Source organism: Coloeus monedula (genome assembly GCF_965178545.1).
Source record: "Coloeus monedula genome assembly, chromosome: 38".
Taxonomy (NCBI): Eukaryota; Metazoa; Chordata; class Aves; order Passeriformes; family Corvidae; genus Coloeus; species Coloeus monedula.
Genome location: NC_138818.1, coordinates 1270379 through 1293691, shown reverse-complemented (window position 1 = coordinate 1293691; position 23313 = coordinate 1270379). Strand labels below are relative to the sequence as shown.

Genomic DNA, 23313 nt, shown 5'->3' with positions numbered 1-23313 from the left:
CCCCACACACAGCCCGGCCGGCGGGGATCGCGTCGGGGCGGCCGAGCCCGGCCCCAAGCCACCGGCCCCGGCGCGAGTTCCCCCGCCCGCCGCGAGAGCGCAGGGCCGGGCGCCCTTGGCCGGCTTTCGGCTTTGGTTCCGCGAGGTGAGAGGAGGTAATTTTGTGTTTCTGTTGCGGGGTGGTTTATTTTTCGGCGCGGGAGGCGGAGGTGCGGGTATGGGGAGGGGTCTTAGAGGGGAGCGTGGTAGTTGGTTGTTTCCCTTTTGCACCAGCCCAGGCCGCTTTTCCTTCTGCATTTCTTTCCTTCCTTCTGTTTTCCCCTCGCTCCCCGCGCCGCCTCGCAGGGCCCGCGCGCGGCCCAGGCCGCCCCGCCCTCCCCGCTCAGGCTCGGCGGTGGCGCGGAGCAGCACGGGAAAGGCTTTTCCCGCCGCCGCCCGGGGTCCCAGGCGCGGCTGGCGGCGGCGGCGGCCGGGAGAGGAGGAGGCTGCGCGGGGGCAGCGGGCGCGTTGGGCGAGCAGGGGAAGCCGGGCACGGGTGAGGCTGGGCACGGGCTGCGGGTGGTGGCGGGGGGCTGCGCGGCGTCTCTTTGCGAAAAGATTTCTGGCTGGGTCGCTTGGAGTCTTTTGGTTTTACGGCGTTTTTCCCACGGTCCCCCGCTTCTTCTTCATCCCGCGGCGGGGGCGAGCAGGAGCGCAGCGGGGCGACGGAGCGATGCAGAAATGAAGGCGGGAGGCGGGGCAGGGGCACGGCGGGTTTAGAGACCCGGGCCCCGGGCTTAGAGAGCTCACGCTGCTGCCTGTCCGGGGGCGGGGCGGGAGGCAGGAACTCCGGCGGCTCCTAAAGACTCCCTCCTTCTCTCCCCGGGAGCAGCGCGGAGTGGTGAGGCGCAGGAGAGGGGTGGTGGCGGTGGTGGCGGTGACAGAGAGAGGAGGGAGATTAAAGAGCCTTGGGATGTCACCATGGAGTGCCTGTGACTGCTCCTGACCTGTCTTTAGCAGCCCAGAGTCTTCTAGGATGTGACCGTGGAGCGTCTGTCACTGTCAGGGCTCCTTAGAAGGCCCAGAGAGCCCTGCGATGTCACCATGGAAGCCGTGTGAGTGCAGGTGAGCTCAGGGCTCTTTAAAAACCTGGCTCCCTTTGGAATGTGAGGATGGAAGCCTTGGGAGGGCCTTTGACCTGACTGCTCTTCAGCAGTTTAGAGAAACCTGGCATGTCCCCATGGAGCCGTTGTCACTGCCGGTGACGTCAGAGCTCTTTAGCAGCCTAGAGACACGTGGGATGTCAGTACAAAGCTGCTGTCATTGCCTGTGACCTCAGTGTTCTTTAGGAGCACTGGGATGTCACAATGGAACACTTCTGGGTGTCTGTGAGGAAGAACCTTTTTAGCAGCCTGGAGACACCTGGGGGGATGTCCCTATGGAGTCCCTGTAACAGCGTGTGACCTCATGGCTCTTTTGCAGCCTTCGACACCCTCAGAATGTCACCGTAGAGCCGCTGTGAGTGCCTGTGACATTACAGCTTTTCAGCAGCATGGAGACACCTAGGATGTCACTGTGGAACCCCTGTGAGAGCCTGTGACATCACATCTGCTCAGCAGCCTGGAGACACCTGTTACGTTGCCATTGAGACCCTGTGACAGCGTGTGAAGTCAGTGCAGTTTGGCAGATGGGAGACTCCTGGGATGTCGCCATGGAACCCCTGGGATTGCCTGTGACCTCAGTGTTCTTTAGGAGCATAGAGACCACTGGGATGTCACCACAGAACCTCAGTGAGTGCCTGTGCCAAATGGGCTCCTGAGCACCTAGAGACTGTAGTGTTCTCACCATGCAGCCACTGTGACTGTCCGTGACCTCTCAAGTCTGTGGAAGATTTAAGAGCCCTGGCATGTCACCATGGAGGCCCTGTGACCTCACTTCTCTTTAGCAGCCCAGAGAGACTTGAGATGTCAGCGTGGGTGCCTGTCTGTGATCTCTCTACTTTTGAGCAGGCTGGAGACAACTCTGATGTCACCATGGGCTGGTGGTTCAGGGAGGTAAGGGTGGGGGGAGGAACATGTGCTAGGGCTCACTGGGACCTGCTCAGGCACTGAGTCAGCAGGGACCACAGCGGTACCCAGGCCTGGGAAACACTCCTGTCTCCCACTGGCCAAGTCTGGTCACAGGAAGCAGGTGTGCCCTCCACTGGGATGAGATGCCACATCTCCCCACTGGAACAGGGGACCAGGTGTACCCCGTGTCCCCAGCATGCCAAGTGTGGTCACGGAAGGCCAGGTCTCCCCACTGGGGTCTCAGACACGGTCTGACTGCTGCCGGCATGGGGAGCCTTCCCTCCTCTACCCAGGAGGCCAGGTGTGCTCACCAGAACAATCAGAGTAGTGGTATTTCACCGATGGCTGGGACACCAGTGGGCGGGTCACCCAACACTGCCAAGTGTGCACCACGCCTCCCACTTATTCCACACCTCTCATGTCTCGTCAGAGCGCCAGAGCAGAGTCAAGCTCAACAGGGTCTTCTTTCCGTGTTGCTTCTGCCAAGCCTGTTCCCTTGGCTGTGGTTTCTCTGGATAGTAAGTAGGGACAGTGGGAATCTCATTGATCCATTCATTCACATCACTAATTAGATGATGAGGCATTTGGCTATTTACTGAGCATTTATTTTCATATATGTTCCTTTTCTGGGTTAAGTATAAGTGGCCCATCCACCATGGTCCAAATCAGTAGAATTTTGTCTCAAAAGTGGGTGAAACACAATGCTACATCCTTGGAAGAATTGTGTCATTCCCACTGTCCTTATGTACCATCAGGATTTAACTTTTTTTTTTTAATTAGCATAAGCAATAACAACTCTATGCAACCGAGCCAGTCTTGCTTGCAAAGATATGAACAATATCAGCGGAGGTGAGGAGTGCTCTGGAGGCCAGGGCCCAGGCAGTCTTCTCCCGCCTTGTTTTGGAGAGACCCAGGGCCTCTAGGAGCTCATTTGTTCCATAGAACCACTTGCGCCACTCTCCAGCGGGAAAGCCCCCAAACTTGATATCTCCTGCATTGGTGAGTTCCTGAATGTGTTCATGAAGATGTTGATATTTTCTCACTTTTCCAGTTGCAGCTTCCTGTAAAGATGCTTCAGTGCGTTCACATTTGATTGTCACCTCCATCACCAATGCCTGTTTTTCTCTTACAAAGATCAGGTCTGGTTTGTACATTTTGCCGTTGTCATCCCTCACATGTGGCTCTTGTAACACTGTCCAATCCTCCTTTGTAGCTTTGTTGATCAACATGTCACAGATGTAGTTGTGTCTTTTAATCCTGCCATTTTGTGTTACTGCACAGTTTCTGATGATGTGGGAGCACGTTTCATTTTCAGCCTTGCAGTGCCTGCAGCTTTTGGCACACTGATCTTGTCTTCCTCTTGCCAGGAAGGAACTCTCTTGTGGTGTAGACAATTGGCTCTCAGCTGCAATGCTGTTATTACTTTTCTGTCAGGTATGCCTCTGTATCTAAAGATCCAGAAATTGCTGATGTTACCCTCCTCAAAGTTTGTAACACTAGGGCCCTGGGATACCAGCTGTTTCCCTTTAGTAAATTCCTGTTTCCTCCGGTTACATGGTCGCAGATACTGAGTTTTCGGAGTAGCTACTTCCCATTCTGATGTTGTGTCATCACCTGCACCATCCAGCAGTTCCGTCTTAGGTTTAGGCTCCCATATGGACAGGATCTTTTCTTTATCTCCTCCAGCTGTTATCCATAATTTCCTGTAGATTTGATCGGAGCATTCTTCTTTCAGGAACAATCTTAAGGCATCATCCGACAATTGGGCAAGTCGACGTAATCTTTGGGCCCGTATACTTGGATTGAGGCCCATCAGTTTGGTGATACCCAAACCTCCATCCTTCATGCTGGAGTACAGGACGGCATCATGTGTGCATGGTGTGAAGTGTAGCCATTCCTTGACAGTCGATTGAATTTGTAGGTCAGGGGATTCAAGGAGCCCTGCTTTGCATCCTTGTGGTCTGCCAAGTATATTAGTGTAGGGATGGTGTCTATTTGTTTGGAATGTCCATTTTCTGAACAGGTTTTAATGTGATGATAGGTATGGATGTTCTCATACATATTGCTCACCAGTCTGGTGACATGGGGGTCCGCTTCCCTGTGCTGCAGACCATGTAGAATGTGCTGGTGGCTCACGGTGTCAAAAGCCTTAGCAATGCCCATGAATACGACACCCAGCGGTCTGTATTCTCTTTTGGCAGATGGAATTATTGTTCGTAGGAGTTTCCAGTTTTCAGAGGATTCCGCTGCTCTTATAAAGCCACTTTGCCTTGGGTTGAGGGAGCATGCCTTAGTCAACCTTGCTCTCATTATTCTGGAGAACAGTCTTAACGAGATGGAATCGATTGTGATGGGTCTCCAGTTATCAGTGTCCTTTAAACAATCCGGTTTGGCTGACTTTGGTATTAACACAGTCCTGCATCCCCTCACCATGTCTGGGATTTTTATCTGATGTTAACCAAAGGTTGACTATCTCCATGGTCTGGGAGAACTTGGGGTACATCTCCTTGAGGTCCCTTAGGGTAATCCCATCTGGACCAGGAGCCGAATTTTTGCTAATTTCCTGCACATTCTTCTCAATTTCTTTAGCCATAATAAAGTCCCTGAAAGCGCTGTTGTCAGCTTTAATTTGGAAGTTCCCAAGGCTCTTGAACTTGCCAGGTGTTTCCCATCTGGCTTTAAATGCTGAATAAATTTCTTGGGGTGGCATGTCACAGGACAAACATTCAACATCATCCAGAGTAATCTTGGCTAATTTCCCCCTATCTAGATGGAACAGGCGCTGGAAGTGCAGGTAATTACCTCTCTTGATTGCTCCCTGACAGATCTTCTTGAGTTTCTTTCCTGGGTCTTCCTTTTGTTCTTATCTTGGGTTGATGTTCTTCTCTGGCTTATCATATGGAGGCATCCCGAAGCAGTCCTGCCCTGACTCATTGACCAGTGATGTCATCTCGTGGCCATGAAGTAACTGCTGGAATGCCTGTGGGAAGGTGTTGAGTTTCCCAGCTGAAAGCCATTCACCCAGAGTTCTCTGCTAATGGGCCTGCAGCTGCCCCTCCCTCTGCTGGTTGATGTTCCCCAGCTGTTCCTCCTCATTATCTGGGTGATGACTCATCCCAGGTTCTGTTCCCATGCCCACAGCTGGTTCCTGGGGCAGCAATCTCCTTTTGTCACTGATTTGCTTTGCTGTCTTGGATGGAATGTGTTTGGCTAAGAGTTTATTGATGTTCTTGTTTTGCCAAAACTGAGCCTCTAACCTTAGCAGCAGATGTTCTTCCTCCTTGGTTCAACACCTTTTGTGAGCTCCTCGGGCAGAGGTCTCATTCGGGTGGGAAGCAACAATCCTTTCCTGATTTCTGACAATCGGGTGTGCCAATCTTTTGTGTTGTCCCAGGCCAATTTCTGTTTTGAAGTCACGGCTGCAAACCTCACAGATCCACTGGCCTGCTGGAGCTGTTTCAGCTGTTGCCCTGCATTTAGGAAAACGACTAGCAGTAGTTACTGATAGTTACTGTTTTCCCTCCCTCATGTAGCACATTGAAACCGAATCCTCCTTTTCCTGTGGGCTCCTTTCAGGTGTTTAATTAAGCCCAACACATGGTCCACCCGGGTTCCACAGCATGGACATGGTGGATTTTTGTCGGGAATCATCACTGTTGGAATGTCCTCCGGTGTCCGATTCACGCTGTTCCCTGGGACGGGTGGGGATTTTGCTGGCGTGTTGTTCTCTGGCTCGGGAGGTGATGTTTCTGATGTGCTTTCTGTCTTTTCCTCGCTGCTTTTTTCCCCATTGTTAAGTACAAACAACTTGCTGGTCTTCAGGAGACAGCTGTCTTCTCTCGCACTCAGATGAGGTGTAAGACGTTTGTACACCTCTGGCAGCCTGTTCAAACCCTCCCAACTTGTGGAAAAATGAACACATTCATTCGTTTCAGACACTCCCTAGTTACAAAACTCCAACACCACCAGTTCATTTTCATTTTCCACCAAATCTTGGGGGGCAGATGGTAAATTTGCAGACAACAGGTCTCCTTCAGTGTTAGACAAGGGGTCTAGTTTTAAATTGCTAGGCCCCAGTCTACCCAGTCAGAAGGGCTGGTCGGGGTGCTGGTCAATACCTGGAATAAGCGTATCGATGGCCCCATTTTACGGATCCGGAATTTTAGTTTGTAGCAAATTAAGGAGAGGAAGTATTAGATTGGTGGTGGACCCCCAACCACTTGCTGATCTTTGGCCAGCACAAACCCGTGGGCTAGGTTTTGGGTAAAAAGCTCCACAGCTCTTACCTTAAATTTGTTTCACTGATTTTGGGGCTATTGTTGGCTGATGATTCCAACAATAACTTGCTGGGGCAGAGGTCAGGTTCATTACCCTTCGCAGCGTTTTCAGTGGGACCACAAGGAGGTGCGACCTCTGCAGCGATGCCCAGTTTGTAACTACGCCCTCATACACAACGTCCTTTGCATTGGTAAGTTCTCATACCTCTTTCTCCAGGTGTTTGTACTTGTTCACTTGCTCAGGAGTGGCTTCTTCCGGCGATGTTTTGGCTGATTCCTACTGCACTGTCACATCCACGACAAATGCCTGGGCGACCTTTGCCAGTACCAGATTAGGTTTATATAACTCTTTGTTGTTATCGCTTATATGCGGTTTCTGAAACACTACCCCGTCCTTCTTCTTCGCCTCTTCAGACAGCACCTCGCCGATGTAACTGTGCCTCTTAATCCTAGCATCCTGTGTAACTGGGCAGTCGCCAATGATGTGGGTGCAAGTTTCATTGTCCGCCTTGCAGTGTCTGCTTGCCTTGAGGTATTGGTCCTGTCTACCCCTGGCTAAAAATTCTCTCATGGGGTAGACATTCTCTCTCAGCTGTAATGCTGAAAGGAGCTTCCTGTGAGGTATGCGTCTATTATTTTGCAGCCAATTATTGCTAATTTTATCTCCTTCAAAATTTGTGATTCCGCAGTCCTGGGACAATAACTTAGTCCATTTATTGAATTCAATTTTTTTGCCAATTGCATGGTTTAGGAAATTGGCTTTTTAAAGACGGTGCTTCCCACTCCAAAGTTATGTCTGCACTATACAAGCCAATTGGTTCAGTCACCGTTTTGGTCTCCCAAATTGACAGTATCTTTTCTCTGTCTCCTCCATCTTGAGTCCACAGTTTCTTATACGCTTGTTCCATTTGATCTTAACTCCAGGAACACCTTCATGGTTTCTTACTAAACATATGTCAGGAAAATTAATCCACAAACACCAGAGGTTTATGTCCAAAAAGGAGATAAAGGAGTCCTGTTACTTTATTTGAATAAAGAGAGAGGTCATGGGCATTTCCCATGGGTCTCTCAGACTGATAGAGGACGCAGCCTCCTTTTTATCCTAATTTTCCAGCCACATTTCCCTCTCTCTTTCCCCATTGGCTGAGGTACTTGAGAGGTACAGACCTCCCGAATCACCTAATACAGACCCCATTCTAATGTATACCCCCCCTTTTCTTTTCCTTGTGTCTCTGTTCTTTTTCTCTAAATCCAGGGATTTAGCACAGCCTTGGGTGAGTAACAGTTTGTGTCAATCAGTGGAATTCCTATGGAATTTATGGTTCCTCCCATCTCTCAATATCTGGCTTTATCCACCAGCAGACCCACAGTTTGTTTGTAGAGATAAATCCCTCCCATTCCTTTCACATATATGATTATACGTTTCTTTTCTGGGTTAAGTATAGGTGGCCCATCCACCTGGTCCAGATCGTTAAATTTATCCCAAATACGGGCAGTGGGCGACACAGGACAATTGGCAGAATTGTATTGTTCTCATGTGTCCTACGCACTGTCCAGCAATGCCATTCAGCCGTATTTATGTTCCATGTTCCATCAACAGAAACGATTGAGCTTTGCTCGCAAACATATGAACGATGTCAGTGGAAGAGAGGAGCGCTGTGGATGCCAGGGCCCAGGCAGTCTTCTCTTGCCTCTTCTTAGAGAAACCTAGGGCCAGTAGCAACTCAGAGTTTTTCTCGTACCACTTTCCTTGCGCTCCTACAGGAAAGCCCATGAATTCAATGTCTGCTGCATTTTTAAGATCTTGAACTTGTCTGTGAAGTTGCTAATATTTCTTGACCTTCTCACTGGCAGCATCTTTCAAGGATGAGTTGGAGTGCTGGTATTTGACCATCATGTCCAGCACGAATGCCTCTCCTTTAAAAAAGATCAGATCTGGCTTGTATAACTCGTTGTTCTCATCTCTGATACGCTGCTCGTGGAATACAGTCCAATTCTTCTTTTTAGCCTCGCAGCTAAGCATCTCACAGATGGAATTGTGTCTTTTAATCCTGACCTCTTGAGGTATTGGACAATTCCCAATAATATGGGCTGGTGTTTCATTACCAGTGCCACAATGTCTACAGGTTTTCACACATTCATTTTGCCTACCCCTGGCCAGGAACCCTCAAATGGGGAAGGCATTGGCTCTCAGTTGTAGCGCAGTTATCAATTTTCTGTGAGGTATTCCTCTCTACCTTGCTATCCACCAATTACTGATATTACCATTTTCAAAGTTCTCAATACCGTGGCCTTGGAATAACAGTTGCTTCCACTTACTGTATTCATGTTTCTGTCAGTTACAAGGTCTTGGGCAGTGGTTCTTTGGAACGGCAACCTCCCGTTCAGATGCATCTTCACCCTCAGCAGGGATACCTTCTGGTAATGGAATAGGCTTCCAAATTGGTGGGATATTCTCTTTAGCTCTTTATGTCTATGCAATCTCCGTGCTTGTATACTTGGAAGAAGCGCCACCAACTTGAAGAAACCCAGACCACCATCTTTACAATCCGAGTACAAGATAGCATCACAGATGTTTGGTGCAAGATGAAGGTATTCCTTGACAAAAGATTGAATTAACAAGTCAGGGGATTCCAGGAGCCCAACTTTTACTTTGGTGTGGTGGGCAAGGTGTACCAATCTCTGGATACTAGTAAGTTTTCAGTATCTTGATTTTCTGAAGAGGCTTTAGTGGTGTGTCAGCAATCCGACAGAGCTAATTTCTGGTGTTTTGGATAAACCTGTATCTGCTATACCAGTCCAGGGATCAATCTGTAAACCAAGATATTTCTCAGAGTGGCCAAGGTCAATCATATTAAGGGGGATGCTATTTATCATCCATACTGGACAGTCATTGATGGTATAAGGAGAGTCTTTAGTTGGCTTGGTGTAAAAGCCATGACACTTCTCCCCCTGTGTCTTGAGACCAGTTAGATGGCAAAAGGTCTCTAGGATCTTGATGTTCGTACACATACCTTCCCAGGAGTCATTCAATAACACTAAATTATCAGCGAAGGCCATGGGGGTATCTTTGAAACTTCCTTGACAGTTGCCTTCACCAAGATTCTCCAATTTACATAATAGAGGGCCAAGCACCAGGTTGAATAATAAGGGTGACATTGGATCGCCCTGTTTGACACTTAAAAGGATTTGTCTTTTCCTTTTTGGTGTCGATGTCCGTAAAATTTTGCCAACAAGATGTTTAACGTGGGGGTCAACCCCTCTCTGCATCAGACTCATGATAATATGCTGATGATATACGGTGTCAAAAGCTTTCACAATGTCCACGAAAACAATCCCAAACTCTTTGTGCTCCTTTTTTGCATGTTTGACAGTAAGTTGTAACAACTTCAGATTCTCAGAACATCCTGCTGCATGTATAAATCCCCTTTGTCTGGGGTTTATGGGACATGCTTTGGTCAATCTTGCTGTTAAAGTCCTGGAGAATAACCTAAACACCATAGAAGCAATGGTGGTAGGCCTCCAGTTATTGATGTCATTAAGCCTATCCATATCGATAGACTTGGGGGTCAAGATTGACCAGCATTCATTCAGGGCAGCAGGAAGAGTTCTGGTTACGAGCCATAAATTGAAGATCTCCATCAATAGGGAATACCTGGGATGAATTTTGACAAGACGGCCCAACGTAATCCCGTGTGGCCCCGGAGCAGAGTTCCTCCTCATCTCTTTGATATTCTTTTCCACTTCTTTCTCAATAATCAGGGCTTTACAAGTGGTGTTATCTGCTTCCTTCTGTGAAGGGAAGGATTCAAGGCCCATGAATAATGGAGCCATAGCAGTCCCTCTATCAGCAATTTGGGAGATGGGGGATGTTCTCCTCTCCCCACATTAGGACCATTAGCCATCTATATCAGGTTGAACAGCTTTAGAGGGAACTTTTAGAAGACATCTTTTATCACATACCTGCTTGGCCATTTTAGATGGAATATGCTCTGCAGTTAAGTTATTGATGTTACCATCATACTTTATCAGTAATTGTCTCAGAAGAGCCTCTTCCTCCTCAGTCCATACCTTTTGGTGGGCTCCTCTAACCGATGTTTCCTTTGGATGGGGGGCAGCAATTCCTTCCAGGTTCCTTATAAGAGGATGCGCCAGCCTCTTGTGCTGTCCCAAGCCAATCTTGGTAGAGAAGGCCTTCTGGCATACTTCACAGATCCAGTCACCCTTTGGGACTACTTCCACATTTCCTTTGCACTGTGGGAAGTGGCAGGAGATACTGTGGTACGAACGCAACTGGGGGCTTGTCACCACAAGCCCCGGCGTGCCCTCGGGCAGAGGGGACGCAGCGTTGGCCTCCACAGCGTCCTCGCTGGACGGCTCAGTGGAATCGGCGTGAGATGGGTGCGTGCGCTGGCTCCTCCTCAGAGGAAACACGTCGGGCAGCCGATGATCAGGCTGGTGTTTGCCCGGAGGCAAAGAAGGTGGGAGGGGCTTCTGGTGTGAGTTCCAACAGGTTTATTTGCAGGAGGGACCAGGGACCAGCAAAAGCCCCGAGGAGACGCAGGCTAGTCCCCTTTATGGCGGGGTGGAGTAAGGCAGGGAAAGGGAAAACAACCAATGGGGTACAAGTAGAGGGGAGGATACAGTTTTTCAGAACAAATGGGGAAAACAGGGAGGCAGGAGTCATAACAGGGAACCAATTAATAACTAAAAAAGGGAGAACTTTCTGGAACAGGGGGAGGTAATTTAGGATTGGGAGCCACCCAGGGGGAGGTAACCTAGACCTCAGTGATCTCTTCTGGTGACTGACATTTGATGGTTTCAGCCCGAGAGCAGGCTGACCCACCCCAACATCTCCCCCTTCTTTATTACATTGAAATGAGGGGAAAGGCTTAAGGGATTTCAAAACCAAACACTTAAACATGGGAAGGGCTAATAAAATTAACAACTCCATAAGGAAACCCCATACAATGTCCTTGATAACTGAAGGGATCTGGCTACTGGAGCTCCCAGTGTACAGGAGGAGCTGCAGCAGCAGGTGGGACAGCAGCATGTAGGATGTCATCACGCAGTTATGGGAGATAACTTTAGGGACAGTGTAACGTAAATAAAATTAATACAAATACAATTAACTTAAATAACAATGGCTCCCTTGGACTCCCCCTCTTTCAGAACAAAGGGCCACTTAGGGGAGGGAAACACAATAGAGAAGGTGGGAAAGGGAATGTTTGTCTTTGCAGCCTGGGAGGAGAATTTCTTGTTTATTCAGGAGGTCTTGTTTCTCCTCCTTTTCCAGGCAGTTGCTACTGTGTTTTCAGGCTGCTTTGGTTTTGATGTCTTTGTTAAGAAAGGTTTGATCCACTTTCCAGGGATTTAGGTCATTTCCAGGTCATTTAGGTCCTTCTGGGGTTGAAACACACCTGTAGCCTCTACCCTGGGTGACTAGGGGGTATGGGCCACATATCTGTAAAGTGTCAGGGTCCTTTATTAGAACCTCAGGGCTCTCAGTCAGTTTATGTTTGGCAGAGTTTGTGAAGTGTCTCATGATGGGAGGATCAGGTTCCTCATAGGAACAGTTTAAAAAGTTCAAAGTGAACAACGCTTTGGACAGTCTTATGGTGGGGGCAGCGATCTCACTGCCACCCTTTTGTTGTTCAAGCAGTCTTTTTAGTGTCTGATCTTTCCTCTCCACGATGGCTTGGCCTGTGGGTGAGTGAGGGATGCCAGTGATGTGATTCACACCCCACTCCCTCATGAATCTGTTTAACTCTGCAGAGGTGTACGCAGGGCCATTGTCAGTTTTTAATTTATTTGGTGTCCCCAACACAGCGAAGGCCTGGACTAGGTGGTTGATGACATCTTTGGCCCTCTCTCCACGGTGGGCTGAGGCAAAGGTTGCACCAGAAAAAGTATCCACGGAAACGTGAATATATTTCCGGCAGCCAAATTGGGGGAAGTGGGTGACATCTGTTTGCCATACCTCACAACTGCCTAGGCCTCGGGGGTTAACCCCCTGACCTAGTGATGGAAGCTGATGTTTTTGGCAGTTGGGGCATGTCTCCACAATGGCTTTCGCCTGGTCTCTAGTGAGGTGGAACATCCGGACGAGAGCTGGAGCATTTTGATGGAACATTGCATGGCTCAGCTGGGCTTGCTGGAATCTCTAAGGCAGATTCGCTAGCTCAACGGGCATAGCTAGGGCATCTGCTCTCCTGTTCCCTTCGGCAATAAATCCTGGCAGGTCAGTGTGTGACCTCACATGCATTACGTAAAAGGGTTGCTTTCGGTGGGAGGCAATTTGGATTAGCTTTGAAAGCAATTTATAGATTTTTGGATTTGCCACCTCTCTGAGTGATGCTCTTTCTGCTCTGGACACCACTCCTGCTACATATGCGGAATCTGTTACCAAATTAAAAGGTTCGTTGAACCGCTCAAATGCTCTGACCACTGTGGCAAGCTCCGCAACCTACAGTGATCCTTCGACCACCTGCACATCAGACTCCCACTTCTGAGTGCAAGGATTCCTCCAAACGATGACAGACTTGTGAGATGCCCCAGAACCATCCATAAAGATCGTCAGGGCATTGAGGGGTTCACGACTCTGAATTTCTTTTGGAATTAATTTAAAGGCCGAATTGAACAATTTGTGTTTTGGGTTGTGAGCCGATATTTGTCCCGAATAACTATCAAAGGCAAATTGGAGATGATTGTTGTTTTGAAGGAGATGGTCCAGTGCATTGGTTGTTAGTGGCAGGTAAACATATGTGAAATCACACCCCACAAGGGTACGGAGGCGAGACCTAGCCTTTATCACCAACTGAGCCATGAGCTCCTGTGGCGTGGTAATACTTTTGGATGGCTGGTGCGAGAGGAAAACCCACTCAATAATCAGAAGGGGATCCCTCAGCACCTTGTCCCACTGGAAAACCAGCCCATGGAGGTATGGCATTTTCCCCAACACTATAAATTGAAAGGGCAGACCTGGGGCATAACGATGGGCTTGGCGAGATGACAGTGCCTCCTGGACTTTGATGAGGGAGTTTCTTGCCTCTTCTGTCAACTGCCTCGGGGATTTGAGATCCTCGTTCCCACAAAGCAGGTTGAACAGAGGGGCAAGGTCCTCAGTCGTCAGTCCCAGGAGCTGCCTCACCCAGTTGATGGATCTGCAGAATTGATGGAGTTCCTGCAGAGTCTTGGGGTTATCATTGATCTTTAATGGTTGGGGCACCACTGTCTGCTCCTCAATTTTGAGTCCTAGATATTTAAAAGGTGAGGTCTTCTGGACCTTTTTGGGATGGATTTCGAATCCATCAGCCTCTAAAGCCCTGATTACCTCCCCCAGAGTCCAGTCCAGGTACTGCTGCGTGGGCGTACACACCAAAACATCGTCCATGTAGTGTAGGATCACAGCTCTAACTGCCTTTTTCTGGACAGGGGACAGAGTGCGAGCGACATACCACTGGCAGATGGTGGGCGAGTTTTTCATGCCTTGCGGCAGAACTCACCAGTGGTAGCGCTGCATGGGAGCCTCTCGGTTGAGGGAAGGCACCGAGAAGGCAAACCAGGGTGCATCGTCCGGATGCAGGGGGATCTGGAAGAAGCAGTCCTTGATGTCTATGACTGCTAGCTTCCACTGCCTAGGGAGCATAGAGGGTGATGGCATTCCGGGCTGCAGGGGTCCCATGTCCTCAATGACATCGTTAATTTTCCGCAGGTCGTGAAGGAGTCTCCACTTGTCTGTCCCTGGCTTCCGGATCACAAAGACCGGGGAGTTCCAAGCGCTGTTGGAAGGCTCAATGTTCCCCTTCCCCAGCTGCTCCTCCACGAGTGCAGTGAGCGCTCTCAATTGGTGTCCTTTTAAAGGCCACTGATCCACCCAGACCCTTTTATTGGTGAGCCAATTCAATTTCTGGGTGGGGCGCTCCACAGTGACCCCTACTAAAAATCCCAGGGTTGAGATGGGATCTCAACCTAGGCTCCCCACTGAGACATGAGATCCCTGCCCCACAATGTAAACCCAGAGTCAGTAACAAATGGACGGACTGTTGTAATCCGCCCCTCTGGACCCTCAATCTGGACAAGCATCCTGCTTCTCTGGGCAGCCACAGATCCTCCCACACCCGTAACAATACCTTCCGCCAGTTGCAACCCCCAATGTGACGGCCAGTTGTTGGAGGCGATGACCATCACATCTGCCCCCGTGTCCATCATCCTTGCTAGGCTGATGTCCGAGCCATGGCATGAAATCTTGCCGCTTAGCATCGCCTTGTCCTCCCCTACCATCTCAGCCCAGAAGACAGATGGGTTGTAGTTATCTGGTGAACTTCTGGGCATGAGGATGGCCTGGGCAAGAACCTGGCCAGCTGCAAGAAAGAAAGGTGGGTGAATACATTGGATGTTAATTGTAAAGAGTCCTTGTGATCCTACTTGGACGATCTCTGGTGTTATTGAGATCTCTGGTGGTGTACGCATGGTGTCTCCTATAACAAACAAGCAGCAGTCTTTCAGTCCTTTGCAGCTCACGAGGACTCGTTGAGGTGTGATAGAGTCCATCGTGGTTGCAGTGGCTGCAGTCACAGTCTTTCTGGTTGCGGCTTCTTTATTTATGTGATCACACGGGGCTGCAGATCCGCGCTGGGTCCTCAGTTTCCTGGCCGTACCTCCATGGGAGTGGGCGATGCTACTTGCCCTGGGGAAACAGCTCGGGAACTTTGATTAATCGGGGCTGGAGCTCTACAGTTCCGGGCCACATGTCCTGGCTTGCCACATCTGTGACAAGTCCAGGTTCTGTTTGTCATCCTCTTGTCCTGAGGTGCCGTTGCCTCAGCAGCACCCGCAGCTCCTACCACATTCCCCCTCATTTTTAAATTTGGTTGGCCAATTGGAACTAAGGTTGTGCAGTGCCAAATCATCTGCTTTAATGTTGGTGGAGGATCAAGTGGAAGGGTCATAATCACTCTCTTACAAGGTTCATTTGCATTAGTTTTTGCTATTTGAGTGATTATGCTTTCTCTAATTCTTGTATCTTCCACTTGCTTCTCCACCACTAATTTTAATTTGTCAATTAAGTCAATAAATGGTTCATTTGGGAGTTGCTGAATTTCAGTAAAATTTAGTAGAGGCGCCGATTTAGGGGGCATCATTAAAAATGCTTGCTCCACTGCATGTTTTACAGCATTTAAGACCAGCTCTGGGGTGTTTCGGGCCTGGTCTTGTGGCTTGGCAAGCAACCCCTCACCGGTAAGGTGGTCCATGGAAACCCCTGCGTTATTAGGGTCTTGCAACAGGATTGGGAGGACCTCTCTTAGTTGCTTTCTCCACCCATCATCCCACAACTCAAATTCGGCTGGAGAAAGCAAGCAGGAAAAAATGCTTTGGAGGTCTGCTGGGACCAACACTGTATTAGTGAGGGTGGCCCGCAGGAGATTCCGGAAATATGGACTCTCCCTCCCAAACTCCTTCTGGGCTTTACAAAGTTCTTTGAGCCCAGCAGGGTCCAAGGGTTTCCAGATGGGGTTGCCGCCAGCTCGGTTATAAGTAACCGGAGCGGCGAAGGGACCGGAGGAGGCTCCTGGTTCCGGGTTCAAGATGGCGTCGGTTCCGGTTTCCACAGCGTGGGAACCGGCAGACGAGGCGCGGGAACCAGAAGGCTCCTCCCAGTAGGTGGGGGCTGAGGACAAAGAGGAGTGGCCACGGGAAGGGCGGGGACTCCCGATGCAGGGGGCGGGACCCGACGCAAAGGAGGAGCTCACAGTCCTCATGTTTGGAGGGGGCGGGGCCAGGACAGGGCGAGGAGGAGGGGCGGCAAGAGGATTTTGGGGGAGTGCAGGAACAGCAGGGAAAGGGGACAAACCGGTGGACGAAGAAAAGCCTTCGCCATCATTTTCAGGGCAATAAAACTGGGAACTGCTTTTTGGGAGAACAACCGGGGAAGAGGGCATAGGAGAGAGGGTTTGGGTAGAAGCCGAAACAGCCTGGCCAGAGCTACTTTGGCAGGGCGGCTGAGAGGATTGAGGAGAGTCAGGGAGACGGTGGCAGCCCTGTGCCTCTGGGCATTTTACAGCTCCCGGTCTTTTCAACGAAGGGGTAGTGGGATGAGGAACGCGAGGGGGGGAAAGAGGGACTTGGGAAGAACTGGGGAGAATTTGGGGCTTTTCTTTTATTTTCTGATTAGCTTCGTGTTTATCTGTCAAAGCCCAGACCATGTAGAGAAACCTCTCTCCGGAGGGATCTCCCCTTTGGTTTAATTCTAATATTTTGTCCCCCACAAATTGCCAAAACGTGGCTGACTTCAAATTAGCAGGGGACATCTGGGGAAATAAAAGAACAGCCACTTCACAAACCTTTTCAAAAACCCCTTTGATAACTTTAACCCACAATTCTTCAGGGACTCCCCAACCTGGAGATAAACCTCCCGCTGAGGCTGGGAAAGCTTAGCTCCCATCTTAAACCTCAGCCTCAACTTCACCCACCACCGGCAAAAAGGAGAAATTAAAAATAATTTCCCAGGGGCCAGGAATCACAAGAATACTCACAAGAAGACACAGGCATCCGGTCCTGGAAACAAAAAGGCACGGTGGGATCCTCTGGGACAGGCTGCTCTCCTGGCAGGAGTTGGCAGCCTCCTCTCGGAGTGCGGCTTTTAAAACAGAGCGCGCTGCCGCGAGAGGCATCGGCAGCTCCTAATCACTGACACTCGCAGCCTCCTGGCAGCGAGGACGATGCAGGAACGCACGTGTGTGTCGTCCCTTTTCGGTGCGCCAACCTAACGCCACTGGGGGTTTGTCACCACAAGCCCCGGCGTGCCCTCGGGCAGAGGGGACGCAGCGTTGGCCTCCACAGCGTCCTCGCTGGACGGCTCAGTGGAATCGGCGTGAGATGGGTGCGTGCGCTGGCTCCTCCTCAGAGGAAACACGTCGGGCAGCCGATGATCAGGCTGGTGTTTGCCCGGAGGCAAAGAAGGTGGGAGGGGCTTCTGGTGTGAGTTCCAACAGGTTTATTTGCAGGAGGGACCAGGGACCAGCAAAAGCCCCGAGGAGACGCGGGCTAGTCCCCTTTATGGCGGGGTGGAGTAAGGCAGGGAAAGGGAAAACAACCAATGGGGTACAAGTAGAGGGGAGGATACAGTTTTTCAGAACAAATGGGGAAAACAGGGAGGCAGGAGTCATAACAGGGAACCAATTAATAACTAAAAAAGGGAGAACTTTCTGGAACAGGGGGAGGTAATTTAGGATTGGGAGCCACCCAGGGGGAGGTAACCTAGACCTCAGTGATCTCTTCTGGTGACTGACATTTGATGGTTTCAGCCTGAGAGCAGGCTGACCCACCCCAACATGGTACTTTGGATTTCCTTACCACATTTGAGACACTTAAAGATGATCTTTCTTTTCCTGTGGGTTCTCTTTAGATGGTCAGTCAGCCCCAGCATCCAATTGAATCGGGTATCACAGGATGGACAGGATGGATTTTTGTCAGGAACAGATACCACGTGTGTATCGATCGGTATCGTGCCTGAGCTTGTCCCAGGGAGAGCTGCAGATGTTTCAGGCTCATCCTTGTCTCTGTGATCTTTAAGCACGCACTCAGTTTCTCCATCCCGGGTGGACCTATTTGGTAAGGCTTCATATGCCTCAGGGTACTTGGCAAACCTCTCCCAAATTCCCCAATGACTGTCATAGTCAATCGTGGAATTAACAAACTCCAAACATACTAAATTGAGGTTCTCAGCTGCCAGTGTGGAGGGTAAAGGTATCAGTTAAAGGTAACAATATCAGCTGTATTGACCCTCAGATCTAAGGGGTCAGTCAGAGTGGCCGTTGATACGTAGAGCAATCTCATTGATTGTACCATTGTTCCAAAACCAGTCAAAGATAGATGTCAGTCCAAGTGAGGGTAGTCAAAGTTGACAGCAGGCTCTCTCCCACACTGCCGTGTCCAACACAAGTCCATGGACTAGGCTCTGGGCAACAGCAATAAGAGCTGTTACCAAACAATTTTGTTTCAGCTAAGATGTGAAGCTGTCACTGGGGGGTGAGTCCAAGTAATAGGGAGGGGTACACCCTCGCTCACACTGGGGCAGAAGCCAACTTAGATACCACTAAGGGTATCTGGCGGGGCCTTGAGAAGGTGCGGCTTCCACAGCTGAGCCCAGTTAGTAACTCTGCTCCCATTTATTGAGCATATCACAATACACACTTTCCTGGCTTTAATGAAGGTAGCCTGTCCACCTTGGTCAAAATCAGTAAATTTTGGCCCAAGATTGAGGTGGTAAATGGATGACGTCATGGTACACACCTTGCAGCATGCAGCAAAACGAGTTTCCCAATCAGGGTTTGAAGTCTTAATCGGTCACAGATCGGGGCATAGCCATGCACTACCAGGGACGTGGCCCTGTACGGCATGATGCGCATGCCCTTTCCAACGGTCTGGGGTATAGCTGTATGCATGGATGGGCTCTGGTACAAGACCATGTCTCCAGCACTCGGTGCCACTGGGTTGCAATCAGTGCAGAGCATCCAGGTGGCAGAATACGGCAACCGGTCCAGTCTTGCCCCCATGTAGTTGGAACAAGTGGCGTACACACCCAGGTTCTGATGGATTAGAGTGATGGCCTTGCGCGTGCAGTTGCTTGATTGATGTGATTCCCTCAAAACACAGAGGTCAACCAAGCTGGCCCTGGCTAGGCGATTGGCATATCCTGCTCTAAAGTGGGGGATTCCAAGAGTCATGGCAGCGCTACCCCTTGAGCAGCTGCCCGACTTTATCCAGATCACCACCCCCTGGGCAAAGGGTCAGCAGCTCATGTCATGACTCGTATGAGTTGTGTGACACCGAATCATGAGGCTACTATTTGGGTGGTGAGTCCAAACAGTAGGGAGGGGTAGCCGCTACACCCTCGCTCACACTGGGGCAGAAGTCGACTTAGTTACCCTTGCAGGCATCCAGCGGGACCACAGGGAGATGTGACTTCTGCAGCTGAGCCCAGTTAGTAACTAAGCTCTCTTTCTTTCTTGTTCTCTTTTGCATCCAATTAGCTGTCATTCTGGATGCTTGCTGACCATGGGACCTTTGCGACTGTGGATCCCTGGTCGCCTTTGTAATCTGGCAGAGCCTTACTCAGGCCACCAAAACAGTTCTCAAAAGCATCATTCACCACCCCTTGCAGAACTTGCCCATCCAAAATCTTCTCAAAGGCGCTCTGGCACTTAGCAAATCTACATGCCAATAACCCTTTCCTGGTGACATCACAATAGTGGAGCTTCAGCTGTCCCTCTCTCGGCAATTCAGTGACCTGGGGGAGCTCTTTTCTCTCAACATTAGACTCGCTTTTGATTTCAGATTGAACCACATTGGAGGGACCTTTCATGAGAAGGTGTCTCTTGTCATTTATCTGCTTTGCCGTCTTAGATGGAATATGCTCCGCAATCAACTTACTGATGTTTCTGTTACCGGCATACTTCATCACCAACTGAGACAGAGGAGCCTCTTCCTCCTCAGTCCATACCTTTTTATGGGCTGCTCTCACAGATGACTCTATAGGATGGGAGGAAGCAATCCTTTCCAAGTTTCTCACAAGAGGATGCATCAACCTCTTGTGCTGGCCCAGGCCAGTCTTGGTAGAGAACCCCTTCTGGCATACCTCACAGAGCCAGTCACCCATCGGAGCCCCACACACATTCCCCTTGCACCGTGGGACATGACAGGCAATACTGTGGTATTTAAGATTTCATTTACCACATTTAGAGCACTTAAAAAAGATCTTTTTCAGCCCATGGGTCCTCTTTAGATGTTCAGTCAGCCCCAGTATTTGATTATATTGGGTAAAACAGCGTGGACAAGCTGGATTTTTGTCTGGGACGGACACCACAGGAGTTCCAACTGGTGTCCCACCTCACTGATCCCAGAGAGAGCCTCAGGTGTTTTGGGCTCCTCAATATCTCCTCAATCATGCCCAAACTGATGCATCATCCCAAGCAGGCCGAGGTGGCAAGGCCTCATATGGCTCTGGGAACTCAGCCAATCCCTCCGAGACACTAACCAGATGGATTCCAACCTCAGAGTAAATAGAGGAGTTTAAAAACTCCAGACACACCAGATTGAGCCCAACATCTCCCAACGCAGGGGATAAAGATGGAATGACATTGGCTGATGTGACCCTAAGATCTAAAGGGTCACTTTGAGTAGCTGTTCAAATGTACCACAAAGCCATTGATTGCACCATTGTCCAAATCAAACAAACAGTAATGACGGTATAAGTGAGGGCAGTCGAAGTCAGCAGCTGGCCCTCACCCAAACTCCTAACTGTGTCCAACTTAAGCCCATGGACAAGGCTCTGGGCGACAGTTAAACAAGTGTGCCAAGCAATTTGTTTCTGCAGGCTTGGGAAACTACCGCTGGGTGGCGAGTCCAAGCGATGGCGAGGGGTAGCAATTATACCCTCTCTCACACTGGGGTGGAAGCCGACTTCATTACCACAAAGGGTATCCAGCGGGGCCTTGAGAAGGCGCGGCTTCCGCAGCTAAGCCCAGTTAGTAACTGTGCCCTCATTTATTGAGCATACACGTACGTACATGCACCTGTTCTGTGTTAAGTGAAGGTGGCCCATCCGCCTAAGTTGCAATCAGTAAGTTTTGACGGGGTTATCAGACACGCCACACAGCGTGTGGCAAACGAGATTCCCATAATTGGTTTGGAGACTCAATCCTTGTCAAGATTAGGGCATGCCTTGCTCTACCAGTGACGTGGCCCTGTATGGCATGAATGCACCTTGGCCCTGTCGCACAGTTGCTTGAGTGACATATGTCTCCCTCACAACATAGAGGTCACACAAGCTGGCCCTGATAGGCGAACGGCAAAAGCAGGCTCCAAGGTGGAGGGTCCCATAAGTCATGGCAGCACTACCCTCCAAGCAACTGCCCGACCCTACCTAACCTACCACCCTGAGGGTGAAGGGCTCACAGCTCATGTCTTATGTACCACCAGCAAGAGTGTCATGAGTCACATGAGTTTGTTTCACCCCTTTGGAAACGGTATACCGAGTGGGTGGTGAAGCCACAGGGTAGGGCGAGAGCATTCTATGCTCCCACACTGGGGCAGAGGTTGACTCAGTTACCCTACACAGGGCATCCGGTGGGACCGGGAGGAGGTACAACCTCTGCAGCTGAGCCCATTTAGCAACACACGTCCCGAGTCATAGAGACATCTAAATTATATGTTTCTATTCCAGGTTAAGTAAAGGTGACCCATCCACCTGGTCCAATTTGAATTTGATGCCCAAATATGGGCCAGACATGGTATGATGGATGAACTCCTCCCACCCAAAACCAATTCCACTGTCCAGCTCTTACCACACAGGGAAGGGGCCTTCATTTATTTAAAGGTACACACAGTCGGGCTTTACTAGTAAATATATGTACTATGTCAACAGAAGAGAAGAGCGCTCTGGATGCTAGGGCTCGGGCAATCCTCCCCTGCCTCGTTTTAGGGAGTCCCAGGGCCTGTAGCAATTCAGAGTTCTTCTCATACCATTTTCCCCGCGCTCCTGAGGGAAAACCTACAAACTCAATGACTGTTGCATTTGTAAGATCACAAATTTGTGGGAGAAGGTATAGGAGAAAGTTTCACGAAGGATGTCTGGACTTCAGGCGTCTCTCTTGAAAGCTGTTTATTGCATAGGCGAAGTTACAGCATTTCAGGGAGTGAGTATCCAGAGCCAGCCCTACAGCTGCCAGCTCCAGCTGTAGGCATACCTGAAGCCGCTTTCTGTTCAAGTTACAAAGCATTATATGCTTTTCTTTGCAGAGTATCTTAACACATAACAACCAATAAGCACCATACACAGTACCTTTACATTTGCCTGTAGCCTATCATAACTACTACCAGCACCATTTTATAGTCATTATTATCCAATCACAAGAGAAAGTAAGTTACAATTCAAGCTTATAGTGGAAAATTCTCAGACCTTTCTTCTTCCTGCATCGACATTTCTTGTTTGCCTGCCATCTCTCTCTTTTTGGTAAAGACATGTTTTCTATTTACTTATGCTCTTCTCGAGACTTATTTACTTGGTGAAAAACATGTCTTTGTTTGTAGTCACATCCCTTTGTCCTACTCCTAAAAATCTCCTTCCAACTCATCTCCAACCTTTGCCTTCTCAGTTACTCAGCGATCACTGTTTCAGCAAAACATCTTTTACTCTATACCAAAACTTGCTTCCATTTCTATCTCATCCCCAGTTTCTACATTCACAGATCTTTCTGCCAAGTCTACATACCTGTGAAACTTTCTTACCAAACTTTCATCCTCCCCAACAAGAAGGTGCTGATATTTTTTGGCCTTCTCAGCAGCAGCCTCTTTCGAAGACGAATTACTATGCTCATATCTCACTGTCACGTCCACTACAAATGCCTTTGCTTCTGTAACAAAGATCAAATCTGGCTTTTGCAATTCATTCTGATCATCCTTCAAGTGTGGTTCCTAAAACACTGTCCAATCCTCCCTGTTAGCCTCACAGCTAAGGGTTTCACAGATGGAATTGTGTCTTTTAATCCTGGCATCTTGAGTAATTGGACAGTTCCCGATGGCATGGGCGGTTGTTACATAATCAGCGCCACAGTGTCTGCAAGATCTAACGCAAACATCATGCCTACCCTTTGCCAGGAATTCATGTGTAGCTCTTAATTGCATCACAGTTACAAGTTTTCTATGAGGAATACTGTGGTAATGCACCAGACAGCCGTTACTGGTGTTCTCATTCTCAAAGTTCTCCATACCATGGCCCTTGGCAGCCAGATGTTTCCATTTATTAAATTCAACTTTCTGCCAATCACAGGGTCTTGGAAAGCAGGTTCTGGAACGGGGAGCCTCCCACTCTGACAAGATTTCACCTCCTTCTACAACAAATTCCGTCTCAGGGATAGGCTCCCAAATTGGTGGGATGGACTCCTTTACCCCACCAGCTCTCAACCATAATTTCTCAAATACCAGTT

The 23313-nt window shown here is 49.4% G+C and overlaps 1 long non-coding RNA gene across 1 annotated transcript; it reads left to right on the top strand.

Annotated features, from left to right (window-relative positions):
• Nucleotides 1-424: 424 nt before the first annotated feature.
• On the top strand, nucleotides 425-14660 carry LOC309584238. Its single transcript, XR_014227210.1, has 4 exons — nucleotides 425-535; nucleotides 997-1104; nucleotides 1462-2033; nucleotides 14040-14660. It is a non-coding gene; the product is annotated as an uncharacterized lncRNA (long non-coding RNA).
• Nucleotides 14661-23313: the final 8653 nt, after the last annotated feature.